This window comes from Acomys russatus, chromosome 1 (assembly GCF_903995435.1).
Source record: "Acomys russatus chromosome 1, mAcoRus1.1, whole genome shotgun sequence".
NCBI lineage: Eukaryota > Metazoa > Chordata > Mammalia > Rodentia > Muridae > Acomys > Acomys russatus.
In genome coordinates, this window is record NC_067137.1 from 60,839,779 (window position 1) to 60,854,251 (window position 14,473).

Here is a 14,473-nt window from a genome sequence, read left to right on the forward strand (position 1 = left end):
TAATCAATCCTATAAACAAACCAAAAGAAAAAAAAAAAAGCACATGAATGTTGGTGTTCTTTTAACCAACTATTTTTATATTGAGTTCCTTAAAGCTCTTTCTCCCTATTCCACCACGATCCCGTCCAACACCCCAACACCAGGTAGGAGGGAAAAAATGTTAAAGGGAAGAAGGGGTGTAATTGTCCTTTGCTTATTCCTGCTGTTTAGGGTCCTCAGGTCCTTTGGGACAAGTCTAGACCTTGTTTCAGGATTATCTCTAACCACTTGTCATCAGGCAAACTGCATCAACATCAACCAGGAGCAGCAGGCAGGCAGTGGGAGCGAGGGGGCAGCACCAGCCCCCTCTTCTTTCCCAGAGCCCCCAGTCTTTCTTTGGGCCTGACTTTTATCTCCACTGACAAAGACTACGCCCCTTCAGGAGTTAATTGACAGCTGACAATCATCACACGTATCCTCTCAGGAGGCAGTTATCAGCTGTGGACAAACTGGAGCAGCCCACATATCCCACACTGGGGATTACAACAAAAACATGTTTACACATAAACTAAAACTTCCACAACATTTCCTCCATTTCCAGTTTTTTAAAAATGGTGTTTCCTTTACTTTTTTTTTTTTATAACTTGCTGAAAACCCAGTATTGCCGGAAATGGCTCCTTGACTTCTTTGGCAGCACGTACCATATTACTCAGACTTAATGCACCGACCATTTTGAACGTTGAGGTTTTTAGCAGTCACTGGGAAAGTTAATGGCGGTAATCTCTTAACTCAAGGCTGCTCCTCTGATAGCACAGTTTGTTCAAGATTAACCTTATTTCTTGAAACAGGATATTTTTCTATAACCCTTTCATGCTGTAGGGCCTTCTGCTCCTCCTGGTTTCTCAGCCTGCTCAGGGCCTGTAGAAACTTAAGACTGAAAGTGCATCTAGTAAGGCAGGGTGGCAATTGTGGGAAATGCCAGATCTCAGTTGCCAGGTGTTTTCCCTTTACCAACTGTGCTATTTGCTTTCCAAGCAATTCAACCTCTACCCACAACCTATGGGGTTAGTGTAAGAGATTTATCTGAGGCCATATCCAAAGCCGTGCTGCATTCAGTAGCATGCATTAAGCCATCAATACCTAGTTTCCATCTTCCTGCAAGCTTGTTAACTGACCAAAGAAAGATGGCTCGCATTGTTTGCTGCAGGGTCTGGAGATAACAGGACCCTCCTTTGGTATACCAGTAGCAAGAGATAACCTCATAAGTCTCTCTTGGATAGGCAATCACTAAACTAATATTTTCCATTCCCACAGTGGCTACAATACTTTGGAAGTGTTGGCATACTATTACCATCACTGCCACAACCCCCTTGTTCTCTCCTATGAGTACCGTTTTCTACAGAGTTAATGTGCCTCTTATATTGAGCTCTGGAGGTTTTAACCCTACTACTTCTTTGTAAATGACCAAATTCACCACAATTAAAGCACCAGGTGTTTTGATATCTGAGACCTCTAGCTAAAGCTCATCCTATAATATTGATTTTATACTTCTGAAAGCTAATATTAGCTGTCTTTCTTATCCATCTGTCTAATGGGGCTGCTCACACTTTTAATGGTCTAATTGCTTTCTTACATTCACTGCATTTTCATATGCCATGATCAGTGGCCAAGCCTGTCTGGTCTTAGGATCTGGTATGGCTCCATCTAGACTTGAACCCAATCTCTGTAAGAATTCTGTGAAAGCTTCTCCAGGGCCTTGACATACCTTAGTAAACGAGGTGGTTGTTTTATCAGACTCTTCAACCATGCCACAAACTCTTAAGGCTACAAGACAACATTGTTCAATTACTTCATCTTCAGACTGGGCTTGCTCTCATAAGTCATCATCACACTCTTCACCAAGCAATTGATCTTTAACAGCATTTATTCCCTTTGTTATATTTTGTTGTTCTATTTTCATGGCTATTTTGTGTTCCATCTCATTAGATGCAGAAGAAGGCTTTGAAAAAAATCCAACGTCCCTTTATGATAAAAGTCTTGGAGAGATCAGGGATACAAGGCCCATACCTAAACATAAAAATGCCAAACACAGCAAGCTGATAGCAAACATCAAATTAAATGGAGAGAAACTCAAAGATATACCATTAAAATAAGGGACAAGGCAAAGCTGTCCACTCTCCCCATATCTCTTCAATAAGTACTTGAAATTCTAATTAGAGCAATAAGACAACTAAAGGAGATCAAAGTGATACAAATCAAAAAGGAAGAAGTCAAAGTATCACTGTCCACAGATGATATGAGAGTACACATACGTGACCCCAAAATTCCACCACAGAACTCCTACAGCTGATAAACACCTTCAACAAAGTAGCTGAATACAAGATTAATTCAAAATATCAGTAGCCCTCCTGTATACAAATGACAAACAGGATGAGAAAGAAATTATGGAGACTACACCCTTCACAATAGCTCCAATAATATAAAGTAGCTTGATATAATTCTAGCCAAGCAAGTCAAAGAACTTTAGGACAAGAACTTTAAGTCTCTGAGCAAAGAAACAGAAGAAGATATCAGAAGATGGAGAAGAGTTCCATGCTCATGGATTGGTAGGATTAACACAGCAAAAATGGCCATGTTACCAAAAGCAATCTACAGATTCAATGCAATCCCATCAAAATACCCACACAATTCTTTACAAACTTTGAAAGAGCAATTTAAAACTTCATGTGGAAAAACGAAAAATCCAGAATAGCTAACACAATCCTGCAGAACAAAAGAACTTCTGCAGTTTTCTCCATCCCTGACTTCAAGCTACACTACAAAACAGTAAAACAAAATAAAACAAAACAAACAACAACAAAACCATCATGGTGCTGGCATAGAAATAGACTGGATGTTGAATGGAATTGAATTGAAGACTCAGGAATTAACCCACACATCAACCTATGGACACTTGATTTTTGACAAAGGAGCTAAAACCATACAATGGAAAACAGATAACATCTTCAGCTAATGGTGCTACTCTAATTACATGTCTATATGTAGAAAATGCAAATGCAAATACTTCCATATCTATCAACCTGCACAAAACTAAAGTTCAAATGGATCAAAGACCTCAACATAACACCAGATACACTAAGTCTGTTAGAAGAGAAAGTGGAGAAGTACCTCGAACTCATTGGCACAGGAGACAACTTCCTGAACAGAACACCAACAGCTCAGGCTCTAAGACAAGCAATTAATAAATAGGACTTCTTGAAAATGGAAAGCTACTGTAAAGCCAAAGACAATAGAACAAAACGATAGTATACAGATTGGGAAAAGATGTCCACCAATCATATCTGACACAGGGCTAATATCCAAAATATATAAAGAACTCAAAATGTTAAGCATCAACAAACAAAATAACCCAATTATAAATAAAATGCCATAGAGCTAATCAGAAAATTCTCAACAAAGGATATCTGGATATATGAGAAGCACTTAAAGAAATGCTCAATGTCCTTAGTCATTAGGAAAATGCAAATGAAAAGGATTCTGAGGTTCTATCTTATACCTGTCAGAATGACTAATATCAAAAAGTCAAGTGATAGCACATGATGGTGAAGATGTAGAGAAGGGAAACTCCTCCATTGGGGGTGGGAGTGCAAATTTGTACAACCACTTTGGAAATCCATCAGGCACTTCCTCAGAAAATTGGAAATACCCAAAAGATATTCCACCATGCAACAAGGGCTTTTGCTCAACTATGTTCATAGCAGCTTTATTCGTAACAGCCAAAATCTGGAAACAAGCTAGATATCCTTCAAATGAAGAGTAAATAGAGAAACTGGGGTACATTTACACAATGGAGCTATCAAAAACAAATTAAAATTTCAGGCAAATAGAACTAGAAAAAAAATCATCCTGAGTGAGGTAACCCAGATCCAGAAAGACACTATGGTATGTATTTACTTATGAGTAGATTTTAGTCATATAGAATAGGGCAAGCACACTACAGTGCACAGACCCAAAGGAGGTAACAAGGAGGATACAAAGAAGTATGCTTAAACCTTTCCCAGAAGCAGAAATACAATAGACAGAAATAGTGGTTGAAAAAAGGGAACAAGGTTGGAGAGGAAACACGGAGAGATATGAGAGTGGAGATCAGACCTGGGGAGAGTAGGGATGGGAGGACAAAAGGTCTTTAGAGAAAAGAGAAAATGTGCATGGGGCATCTCTGCAGCAAGCTGGAGACCTATATCAGGGTAAGCACCAGGGGAAATATGAGAGGCACTCTAGTGAAGAACTCTTAGGAATAAGGTCTTTTGAGTCTGAAGAGGACACCCACTAACTAGATATGTCCCCTAGTAGAAGTAGGGGAACACTAACATACCCACAAAAATTTTGATTCAAAATTCACCCCGTCTATAAGATATGCAGGCATAAAGACAGAACAAAGACTGAGAGAATCCCCAATCTATGCTTAGACCAACCAAGACTAACTCCATGGGAGAGAACCAACACCTGACACTACTAAAGCTGTTCTACTATGCTTGCAGACAGGAGCCTAGCAAAGTTGTCCTCTTAGAAGCTCCACCCAGCAGTGCCTTGAAACAGGTGATAAGATTTACAGCCAAACATTGATAAAGCATAGGGAGCCCCGTGTGAAACTTAGGGGAAGAAGAAAAGGAACTGGAGAGGACTGAAGCTTCATAAGAAGACTAACAGAGCCACATGACCAGGGCCCAGAGGAGCCTTCTAAGATTGAAGGACCAACCAAGGACCTTGCATGGACTGGACCTACACCCCCTACAAAGGTATGGCCAATGGGTAGCTCGGGCTTCATGTAGGTCCTCTATTTAGGTGAGTCAGGGCTATCTATGGCATGGACTTTCTTGCCAGGTTTTTAATTACTTCTTCCTGGTGGGACTGCCTTACCAAGCCACAGCAGAAGAGGAAGAGGTTGTACTTAGTCCTGATGTGACTTGAAGAGCTGGGGTGGTGGGTAGTGGGGATCCCATTTCTGAGGAATAGGGAAAGGGAAGGGAATGCGGGGCTGGTAGTTGAGGAGGGATATGGCTACCACCAGGATGTAAAGTGAATATATATATATATATATATATATATATGTAAATGAATGTTGGTATAATAACAATATGCGGCAAAAGGACAACTCAGTCATCAGTAGGATGTATTTTTTAAGGTACTTTTATAGTAGAAGAATTAAAAAAGATCTCAAGGGAAGGAAATGATATGGAATTGTATGAAAATGATAACAAGTAATAATTAACTTGATGTGGATAATGATCCTTGACAGATGAAAAAATGATAAAATAGTAAAAACTTGGTTTATAGCATTAAAATACTCCTGTGAAAATAAATCTAGAAGATGTCCTTGCATTAGTCAAACTTTCGGAAATTCAGGGTTTCCCAGGTCTCCCTATTTGATGATCTTGGAAAAAGATGGAGTGACATACATTTCAGATGCCACCCATATTATTAACAAATTGTTTTAGATAATTTTTTAACATTCCAGATAGCTAAGAACAAATTTCCCATGTGCACAGTCATCAAGACTAAGTACATAAATTGATAATCTTGTAATTCTTCATTTAATTTCAGTTAGCTATTCTGCAAATTAATGCTCTAAAATTTGCTGTTTTTAAACATATCATACACATTATTTAACTTTCAACACTCACTAAGGAGTTTACAGAACATCCAATGTATAGAATGAACTTCATTGGTTACTAAGAGAAAGGTGGAAGACAGAAGTTGCCTATTCCTTGATAACATTTAATTTGGGATTCTGATAAACAAAAAGTGATAGATCTTGCAATGTGACAACAATGGAAGGGCAAATGTAGTGTGGGCAGGTAAATGGGGCATAGTATTCATATTTAGAGGAGTTTGCAGTTAGTAGAATTTCTTCGTGAGAGTAAAAAACTTATGACTCAATATAAAACAGTGATAATACAAATGAAAAAATAAATTATGGTTCTTATTTGGTGGTGAAACATATATTCTGGATGTAGTTATGTGTGGTCTAGGGAAACAGTTTAGTGGTTAATGACTTTTCAGTATAAGCATAAGTTCCAAAGTTGGATTCCCATAATTCAAGTAAATGCTGGGTAGACATAGCAGCTCTCTTATAATTCTAGTCATTCAAGAGATCCCTAGAACAAGCTAGCTAAAGAGATTAGCCAGCAAACTCTGTATTTGATTGACATATCCCACTTCATTTATTAGAGTAAATGGACAATAAGTGCTTTTAGAGAATTTCTGATATCAACCCTGGGCCTCCACATGCAAGCACACTCATGAGAACATTCACAAAGCTACACACATGAACACACATTGTCTACGTTAGGGTTTCTGTTCCTGTAAAGAGACACCATGACTACAGCACCTCTTATAAATGAAACATGTAATTGGGGCTGGCTTATAATTAAAAAGTTTAGTGCATTGTCATGCCAGGAAACAGGCAACATGCAGCCAGACACGATGCTGGAGAAAGAGCCTAGAGTTCCATATCTGTATCAACAGGCAGCTGGAAGCAAGCATGGGCCTGGCTTGAGTTTCTGAAGCCTCAAAGCCTGTTCCCAATGACAGACTCCTCTAACAAGCTCATGTATACTCCAGCATGGCCACACCTCTTAATAGTAACATTAAGGTACCCTATAAATCTATAGGGGCCATTTTCATTCAAACCAATAGAGAGAGGTGGAGGGAGAGAGGAACGGAGGGAGGGAGAGGGGAGGAGAGAAATGGGGGTATGTGGTATACCCTAATAATTACATCAGCATTGGAATAGGGAAAAGCTAATGAAGGAGCTTGCTGTCCTGAATACTATGTCCACAGAGGAAACTGATCCTTCATCCATACTGCAACTTAATCCTCTCTTGAATATGCCAAGAACTGAGCCATGGCTGGGAAAACATATGCAAAGAGACACACCAAAACGCAGCAAAGGCAGCAAAGGCAGAAAAGTCAGGTGTGCCTTGCCATTTAGGCATTGAGTGTTATTGAAGACACCAGCTGATTTTCAAGAAAAATTAGACACAGAGCCAGCTATCCAAAATATCACCCTAAAAAAGACTCTCAAATTTTTCCCTAAAAGTTGTACATTCCTCCAGTGAAAGAATGGCAGATGCAACAACTTTTAAGAGAAAAGCTGAACCTTATGCTTAATCTGGATACAAAAATGTAAAAAATATGCGACACAATGACAACGGGACTCTCAGTACTACCAAGCCCATAGGAATCATCCACAATAAGGTATTTATACTACTATACTAGGCCCAGTGAAAAAATAAATTTGTGAAACACCAACACAACAAGGTTTCTCCCAAAGTTACAAGTTCCATAGGATTACACCCAATAAGATGTTTATATTACCCTCTCTATGGTTCTGGCAACATCACAGAAAGGGGGATAAAAAGAATATGAGCCAGAAGATAAGAAGAAGGGCTACAGAATTATGTCTTTGGGTATGACAGACAAAATCATACCCAAATCATCTGAAATTTGGAACTTGAAAAAAAAAATTCTGTTATCTGCACAAGACTGGCCCTATCAGCATCAGGTATAGATGGAGGAGGGGCCTGTGTGAGCTTACACTTCTGCCTTACTCACTTTTGCATTGTTGTGACAAGAAAACATAGCCAAAAAACTTAAAGAAAATAGGGTTTATTTGGGGGCTTACATTTGCAGTGGGTTAGAGTCCATGAATATTGTGGTAGGGAGTATGGTAGCGAGCAGGCAAGGCATTGATGCAGAAAGCACATATCCATATTAACAAACTTGAGGCAGAAAATGCTAAGTAGGAATATCCTAAACTTTTGAGCATCAAATCCCACCCCCAAGTGACACTTGTCCTACAACAAGGCTACACCTCTTAATCCTTCTAAAATATTTTCACTAAGTGAAGACTAAGTATTAAAATATATGAGCATTATGGGTACATTTTTATTCAAACCACCACATCCTTCCTGTTCAACTGCTTCTGAGAAATGCTGAAAGATTCTGGGAGAAAGAGAGTTGTTGTCTTCGATTGTGTTTGTACTAGTGAGCTTAACAAGTTATAAAAGGTCACATGGACACCCTTGACTAGACTCAGTGAGTCAAAGAAAACTAGCTAAAATGACATGAATGTGGTGAAGGAGTCTGTAGCGTAGGCTGATGGGGTGGAAAGTATATAGAATATATTTTATACATGTATGCAAGTATCAAAAATATAATTAATAAAAATAAAATAAAGTGTTGTTCACACACAATAGACTAATATTGGTTTTTTATGAAGTCATCAATAACCATGCACTGTCTAAGTTCCATATCATGACATGTTCCAGAACTCACAGTCTTACTTTCTATGTCCTTCCTATTTCTCAAACTAACCATTCTTTAAATTTAACTGACTCCACCTTTTCTAGGTCATCTTAGAACAACTTGGGTTCCAAAGATGCATCTTTCCTGAGTTTACATTAAGCCTTGTATTTGGAATATTCAGTAAGAATTCTAGCCTTCACATTCATCATGTGGCTTCCACAGACTGCTATTGACATCCTATATAGAGTCAGTACACTAAAAGTGATGGTAATGGGTGCTGTTTTCAAGAAGTAGAGATTGCCTTCTTCCTCTGAACTTTCCTGACTTTTATTTTCCTTTTCTTATCCAACACCTCCCCTACTATGGACAATGTAGGAAGAGGGAAGACTATAGTAACGTCAGAGTTCAGAATAGACTTAGTTCTAATTATGAGCCATAAAAAAACTGTAATTTTGTGTGTGTGGTGCTAGGAATTGAACCCATGGTGTTATGCCTGCTTCTCAATCTCTCGATCACTGTTATATACTACCATTACAAAAAATTGTACTAATTTCTGTTCTACCTAGGGCCACAAACAGAAGTAAATAATAACAGTACTCAATATAGTGACTACTGAATCCTTTTAAAAGCTACCCTCTAACGCGACATGGTAGCACGCCATACACATGAAGAAAACACTTGACTTGGCTTTGGGAGGATACTTTCAGTAAATGCTTATACCTACATTTATACAGACCAAATTAGTCTATAGTAACTTTTACCAGACATTTATTCTTTATTTCTCAAATACCTTGTATATGTGACATACACAAGTTTACCAATGTTTTTCAGAATTAAAATACTAGGAGTTATTTCTCTCTTTATTCTCAGTGGAGAGGAAGCTGCAGAGAAAATTCTTGAATATATTATACAAGTATTGTTATAGAAAAAAATGTGCCAGGTGCCAAGAGACCCCAGCCAGAGGAATCCTGGAATGGATTGAGATGTATTTTCTAGGAACAAAATGTCTGAACTAATCAAAGTTTACTAAGGGGTAGTAAGTAACGTCTATCATGCACTCAGCTAGTTGATCCACTAAAATGCTGATGTATAAATTATGTGCATATGTTAATGTTAGCATTTAATAATTGATAAAACAGAAATTGTGCATACCCAGTGAGGCTTACTGTTTCAAAGCTGAATAATGAAGAAAATACAAATTATAAACATATATCCTCATTCCAAACATGAGCTATCAGTGTTACTCATAGCCCAAATGGCCTGCTGGTTGGATGTGAATATTCACCCCTTCCTTAAATGACACCACTTTCTCCACATTTTAAAACACAAAAGGTAAAAAGACAAACTGTAACTTTAAAAAGAATATTATATGTAAAATTCTATTTTAGTCACCTTTAAAACCTCTAATTTTTTTTTTTTTTTTTTTTTTTTTTTTTTGCTGAGATGGGGTCCTATTGTTTCTATGTCATGTGACTGAAAAGAGTTCACACTCACAATGGGTGATTTGTCAGTGTGCTCTTTGCTTGTCACTTCCTTCTGCTTGAAATAATGGTATTAAATTATCTTCACTCGAGTTTCTTTTACGGAAACTTTTTATGACCTTAGCCCATTTTGTAAGGATAATTTTATTTAGAATGAGAGCATAATCCATAAATCCACTTAAGTGGGCATGGATAAACTATAAAACACTTCACTAAACATCAGGAAACACTTCACCACATCCTAGGCATCCAAGGGTGAGAATTCTGTTATACTCTCTTCTCACTGCCGAACTTCATCCCCTTATAAAAAAATCTCTCAAAGGCATCAAAGGATACTCTGACCTATTAAGGATATCAGTGCTCAGATACTAAAAGCATTTGTAACATTGAATAATTCTATTTTTCAACAAAAAAATCTTAGGTTGTGGGATTTTCTTCCACTTTTCAGTGTGTACAAACCCTTGGCTGTCAATATGTCAGCTTCTTCTGGATACTACTGTGGCACAAGGGCCTATTGACAGACAATAGGCAAAGAAAGCAGTGTCTACAAAGGTTCTTTAACAAGAGAGAGCATCGACTCTGGCAGAGGCACTACATTGAACACTGTATACTGAAGTTTTAGCAAAATAAATGTCCATGTGTTAATGTTAGTTACTATTTTATTGATGAGAATAATATTATTTAATTCCTTTTGTGAAATTAAGCAGTAAAAGCAATAACAAAGTACCAAAAGAATAAATTTGGAATGAATTGATGGTATTTTCTTCTGTCTCTTTATAATTAATTATTTTCTCAGCTGGTAAAATGCTTACTGCATTAAAATTTTTTTTAATTTAAAAATTTAAATTTCTCTTTATGATTTGTATTTCTCTAACACTAATAGCTGGGATTTCTGTAGTAAATGGAAAATTTAAAAGTACATAATCAGTACTTGATTTATTTTAATTTTTATTGCAAGAATTTTATGGAAGAACAGTCATTTTTATTTTTAATTAAAATATAATTGCATAACTTCTACCAACAAGTATGTTTTAAAGTTTTTCCTAACCAGAGGAATGGTGCTAGAGAAATGAATAGGTAATTGCATTCATATCTCTTTGTCAAAAGAGAGATAAATTAGCAGCAGACGAGAGACAAATCATCAAACGCATAATCAGAGGTACTTAAAACTGAAATGACAAATGGAGAAGACTGGGCTCAGCACATCCACCTCACAAACACTTTGAAAGCCATATGGGAGCAAAACTAGCAACAAGAAAGACAACATACTCAGGAGAGTGGACCTTTGCCAAGGAGGACCTTCACGAGCTCCTTCTCGGCCACCTAAGTGTTAGTGTGTAATAACTTAGAAAGCTCAAAATATTTAATACACTCCATATAAAACACTGCAGCATCTTGAATGTAAAGAAATAAGACTGTCCATCATTAAAGAAAAACCCAACACAGAGTATTATTTAGGTCAATTGGACAACGGGAATTTACAGTAGCATGATAATTTTATTGAAAATAGTACTGAAAATAATAATTGCCAATATTTTTTTGTTTACTTATTTGCTTAGTTGTTTCGAAAACAGGGTTTTCTTATTTAACTCTGATTGACACGAAATTCAGTATGTATCTCAGAGGAGCCATAAACTACTGTATCTACCATCTGAAACCTATCAGATGAAATGAAGTTATATATTTGTAGTATATCAATATGTCTAGTATATGTTTTGATTGTTGTGCCTTATTGTCACTCAATTCCATGAAAAAAGTTAAAAGGAAAGAGAAAACAGATTAGCAGTAAAGATTTGGAAAACTGTTTTATTGCCAGATGGTATGTACTTTTATTTTAAATTTCTTTATCTTTCAGTCTTCTCTAATCACACTTCTATATAAGATGGTTTGGGAACACAGGGAGTGTGTTGTCACGATGGTCTTTAACTTATGAGTAAAATGACAAAGTGACTAACTCATGAGGCTCAATATTCCCACAAAACCTCCTATGGGTGGGGTACATTGGATCATCTCCAACATCTTTTACAGGATTTGCCCTTTGAAATTGTTTTCCCCTTCACAAACATCAACTGTAGAAAATAATTTTTCAATTCCCTTTATTCACAAGTAGAACTTGAGCATAACTGATGAATATGGTCAGCTGTGTGAAGCAGCCATCAGCTTTTCCCACTAGCTTCTCCATGTTGCCATTTCTATGGCAGACTACTGAATCTATCTCTCAACCAATTTCAAAGTAGGAAAAGAAAGAAAATATTTATGAATCTATCAATAAGCAACTATAAAATGTAAAACATTTGAATATATTTCGATACAATTTTAAAAGTATAATTAAATCTTACAACACTATATAAATAATATAAAAAGCATTTTCCAGAAGTACTTTAGAAAGCTCTCTTACAGACTGAATATGACTGCTGCACTGATGAGCAGCCAACATCAGTGATTATCTGCACAAGACCTACAGGAGATGGGTCTGATTAGCAATCCATATGAACAGAAGATTTCAGGAGCTGCATTCCTTCCTGAGCACAATTATAGAATTTTGCCTTTGGCAATAGCATAGTGGTTATGGAGGAGGGGGAATACTATTCAGTGATGTATCCACTGTTAAGCTGCCTACACTGTGTCAAACAACTCCCATCCATATTTATTCATATTAGCAACTCTAACTAAACTTAGAACATCACACAAAGAAAACACAAAAGCAAGAAAAGAAGTATTTGGGAAGAAAAAGAGTTTAGAAGAACTGAAAAGAGGACAAGAAAACATGATTAAAGGGTGAAGGGTCAAAATACAATTTGTACATGCATAAAATAAAATAAACTGACATAACAAGGAAAACCAGTAATGTGCAAAATTTCTCACAATATGATTTTATGAAACTTGACAAATTTCTTTCTTTTTCTGAACCTTCTACTTTAAATATCTATGAATTTTAATTTTTTCCTTTTGTTGAAAATAGACTCATTTCTCCTATGATATATCCTGACTGTAGTTTCCGCTTCGTCTATTCTTCCAAGTTCCTCCTGACTACCCCTACCCTCTGGATCCATTGCCTTTCTTTCTTTCTTTCTTTCATTCATTCATTCGGGAATGATAGACTTCTACTGCATAACAACTAAATATGATATAATAAGAAAAGCAAAACCCATCAATACTGAACAAAGCAACCAAACACACACACACACACACACACACACACACACACACACACACACATACACACAAAGAGCAGCCACAAGGAAAATACAAATAAACAGTATGAGAAAATAAATAAATACATTAAAAGATTCAGGAAAGCACAAATGATGTAAGGAAGTGAGTTATTCAAGACTTGGAAAAGGAAATAGAATCAATAATGAAACTCAAACTAAAGGAATTCTGAAAATGAAAAATTTAGGAACTAAAACAGGTACTATTGTGGCAAGCTTCACCAAATGAATATGAGATATATATAAAAGAATCTCAGACATTGAAGATACAATAGAAGAATTAGATATATCACTCAAAGAAAATCACTCTAAAAAACTCCAGACACAAAATATCCAGGAAATCTGGGACATTATGAAAAGACCAAGCTTGAGAAAATGTAGATGGTGGAAGGAGAAGAATCCCAATTCAAAGCCAAGAAAATATTTTCATCAAAATCATAGAAGAAAATTTTCCTAACCTAAAAAAGGGGATGCCTATAGAAGTATAAGAAGCATACAAACACTAAATAGACAAATAATATTAAAAGCTGCAAAGAAAAATATCAAGACACACAAAAACAGGCCTAATAAAGCTACACCTGACTTCTCAATAGACACTCTAGAAATAAGAATGACCTTCACAGATGTGCTGCAGACTGCAAGGAACCAGAAATGCCAGCACAGACTATGGCACCTCACAACACTTTCAATTACTATAAATGGAGAAAATAATGTGACCCATGATAAGCACAAAATTAAGCAATATTTACCTACAAATTAGATTTTTGTGGAGGGCAAATTCAAACCTAAGGAGGCTAACTGTACCTATAAAAATGAAGGAAATAAATAATCCTAGACAAAAAGAAAAGAAAAGAAAAGAAACGCACATACACACACACACACACACACACACACCATCACCACCACCACCACCACCACCACCACCACGACAATCTCTAGCATCCACCACGAAATAACATGAAGCAGCAATCTTTGGTCATTGATATCTCTCAATACTAATGGACTCAATTCCACAGTAAAGAGACACAGATTATCAGAATGAATGGGAAAACAGGATCCATTCTTCTGCTGCAAATGAGAAAAAGACTTTGACATAAAAAAAATAAACATAACCTAAGAGTAAATTGTTGGAAATACATATTCCAAGCAAATGAACCTAAGAAAGAAGCCTCTATAGCAATTTGAATAGCTAACTAAATAGATTTCAAACAAAAACTATTCAGATGACATAGGAAAAAACACTACATACTCATCAAAGAAAAGAATCAACCAAGAGTTCAGGTATTAATACCTATGCTCCAAATACAAGACCCATGTTTTTAAATGAAACACTTCTATGCTTACCCTCTAAGACATATTTTTACTATGTGAGGCTATTGACTCTCATATGGTGATAGTGAGATACTTCAATACTCAACTCTCCAATGGACAGGCTGTCCAGACAAAAAACTAAACAAAGAAATGTTAGTGCTAAGAGATATTATAACCCAA